Below are 3,679 nucleotides of genomic sequence, written 5' to 3' on the forward strand. Positions count from 1 at the left end.
TTGGTGCGATTAGGTGGTGCAATAGGAACATATATCGCACACCCAAATATTCTTAAATGGGAAACATTTGGCTGCTGGCCAAAAGCTAATTGCATAGGAGAGAATTGATGATAACTCGTTGGCCTCAAACGAATAAGTGCTGCGGCATGTAAAATAGCATGCCCCCAAACCGAGGTTGGGAGATTTGTTCTCATAAGCAAGGGTCTAGCAATTAATTGGAGGCACTTAATAAGTGATTCTGCTAATCCATTTTGCGTGTGAACATAAGCTACTGGATGTTCAACACTTATTCCATTAGCTATACAATAAGCATCAAAAGCTTGGGAAGTAAATTCACCAGCATTATCAAGACGAATTGCTTTGATTGGATTTTCTGAAAATTGTGCTTTTAATTGAATAATTTGAGCCAATAATCTTGCAAACGCCAGGTTGCGAGAAGATAATAAGCACACATATGACCATCTCGAAGATGCGTCTATTAGGACCATAAAATATCTAAAAGATCCACATGGTGGATGAATAGGTCCACATATATCACCTTGAATCCTTTCCAGGAATTCAGGAGACTCAAATCCAATCTTTACTGGTGATTGCCTTAAAATTAACTTTCCTTGAGAACATGCAGCACAACAAAATTCACTAGTTTTAAGAATCTTCTGGTTCTTTAGTGAATGTCCATGAGAGTTTTCAATAATTCTTCTCATCATGGTTGTTCCCGGATGACCCAATCGGTCGTGCCAAGTTATGAATTCATTTGGGCTAATAAACTTCTGGTTTACAGTGGCATGTGATTCAATTGCACTAATCTTGGTATAATACAACCCAGATGAAAGTGAGGATAATTTTTCTAATATAACTTTCTTATTTGAATCATGAGTTGTGATACATAAATACTCATGATTTCCCTCATTCATCGTCTCAACATGATATCCATTTCGGCGAATATCTTTGAAATTCAACAAGTTCCTCAGAGATTTGGTAGATAATAGTGCATTATTTATTATAAATTTTGTTCCTCCAGGAAACAAAATTATAGCTCTTCCAGAGCCTTCTATCACATTGCCTGAGCTAATAATAGTATTAACATATTCCTCTTTTGGCACAAGATGGGTAAAATATATATCACTTTTGAGAATAGTGTGCGAACTTGCACTATCCGCAAGGCATACATCTTCATTACATATCCTTGCCATTCTCTTCAAAAACAAATAATAATAAAATGAGTAGTATGCACAGATAAATTGAATACTTGATCAGAATTATTTTTCTAAGAAATACTGTACATAAAATAATGTCATATACTAAAATTTTATTTTAAAATTTGACACATTTAATAATTTCAAAATTCATAAACATTAATATTTCATTATTTATGTACATCACATTTGAAACTTAAATACATAGAAAATAAAACTTAACAATAAATTTTTTTACATTATTTATTTACATAGATACTTCACAATTTCACATATTAAACTATTCCATCATTGATCAAATGGCCAATATTTTCTTCAGGGTCCTCAAAGAAATCAGATACATCATAATGAGTGGTGCAATTTTCTGCATCATTTGAAACGAAATTCGACTCTTTTTCCTTATCGTCCTTTTTCAAAGATGCCTGGTAAAGATCAACTAGGTGCCTTGGGGTACGACAGATACGAGACCAATAGCCCTTTCCACCACAACGAAAACACTTATCCTCTGTTGATTTACTCTACCCGATATTTCTTTCTCTATCCCACTTCTGGTGAGATCCTCTCTTTTGAACATAATTCTTTTTCCTTCCATAATTTTTCTTGTTATTAAAAGCTTGCCATTTACCTCTTCTGGGGTAACGATTTGCCGCATTTACTTCAGGAAATGGGGCGGCACCAGCTGGGCGCGCTTCATGATTTTTCAATAACAAGTTATTGTTGCGTTCGGCAACAAGAAGGCAAGAAATTAACTCAGAATATTTCTTAAACCCTTTCTCTCGATACTGCTGCTGCAGGAGTACATTCGAGGCATGGAAGGTTGAGAAAGTTTTCTCCAACATATCATGATCAGTTATTTTTTTCCCACACAATTTCATTCGTGAGGTGATTCAAAACATTGCAGAATTATATTCATTTATAGATTTAAAATCTTGTAAACGCAAATGCGTCCATTCATATCGGGCCTGAGGAAGTATCACGGTTTTCTGATGATTATACCTTTCTTCAAGTTCTTTCCAAAGATCTGCAAGATCTTTTAATGTAAGATATTCATTTTTCAATCCTTCGTCAAGATGACGACGGAGAAAAATCATGGCTTTGGCTTTATCCTTCTGGGATGCATGATTTTCAGCCTTAATGGTATCTCCAAGATCCATTGAATCAAGATGGATTTCAGCATCTAGTATCCATGATAAATAATTATTTCCAGATATATCAAGAGCATTGAATTCAAGATGAGAGAGCTTCGACATAATGAAAATTTGTTACCTGAGTCTTCCTAAAAATTTGATCAGAGTCTCGTGCTGATAACGTGTTGTGAAATAAAAGATATATATAATAGAGATGTATAAATAGAAGACTCTAGTATTAAAATAATTAGCTCAATAATAATTTATATATATATAATAATATTATATGTTGTAATGTATATATATATATACAAAGATAGAAATAAGTATTAAAAATAAAGAGATAGAGAATTGCATATGTTTATTATTACTATCTCAATATAATAAAGATGATTAATATTGCTATTAATATTATATGTAAAGAGTAATAGAAAAGAGAATTTAGAATACTAATAAAATAAAAGAAGAGAAAGAATTGTAGTAGAAATATAAAGAGAAGAGTATTTGATTGCAACATAAAAAGAGAAGTGATTTTATTATTACTTGCTTGTGTACGTATAATCACAAACCCATGCCCTATTTATACTTATCCAACATTCTCCTTTTCAAACTTCATTAATATGAAGTCTACCATGGAGAAACAAAGCACCGCATATATTTAATATTGCATAGCCCAACGTTAACTTGATGGACATTCATACTTATCGTAACAAAAATCATCATTTTTATTAGAAGTATGATTCTCTCAATCAAGTTGAAAAACATAACAATATAGTTATCTTCTTTTAAGATAAGACGAATGCTAGTGAGCTCTAAGTAAAGTAAGTGCAGATTCTTTTGATAATAACTTGCTATTAGAGATAATAAATAAAATAATAGATTATGGACTTTATTTTTTTAGTTTTTATTTTTGTAAAAATATGTGTAACATTTAAAAATATATATATATGTGGTTAACTTGATTAGCAAGTTATTCTTTTAAATATCAATCATTAAAATATAACAAAAATAGAAAATATAATAAACTAATTTTTAGTTAGTTTACATTAGTCAATTTTAAAGTTTATATTTATAATTTAAAATTTAAGATTAAGAGTTTATGATTTAGAGTTCAAAATTTACAATAAACAAAATAATTTTTAAGAAAATTGACTAATATTAAAAAAGTATTAATTTCTGAGCATTACTCTAACTAAAAAAATTGTCAAGAAGTGTAATATATATATTTCTGTCATCACTGTCTAATTTAATATTTGAAAATAGACAACAAAAATAATTGAGTTCCACCTAGGTCTTAGATTATCTAGGAACATCAAACATTACACAATCACACAATTGGCTTTTAGAACAATAATT

At 30.6% G+C, this 3,679-nt stretch overlaps 1 pseudogene; it reads right to left on the reverse strand.

Annotated features, from left to right (window-relative positions):
- Positions 1-1,471: 1,471 nt before the first annotated feature.
- On the reverse strand, positions 1,472-2,446 carry LOC148549888 (uncharacterized; annotated as a pseudogene).
- Between the last annotated feature and the right edge of the window lie 1,233 nt (positions 2,447-3,679).

The sequence above is a fragment of the Arachis ipaensis genome, chromosome B8 (assembly GCF_059453495.1).
Source record: "Arachis ipaensis isolate K30076 ecotype BB chromosome B8, ASM5945349v1, whole genome shotgun sequence".
Taxonomy (NCBI): Eukaryota; Viridiplantae; Streptophyta; class Magnoliopsida; order Fabales; family Fabaceae; genus Arachis; species Arachis ipaensis.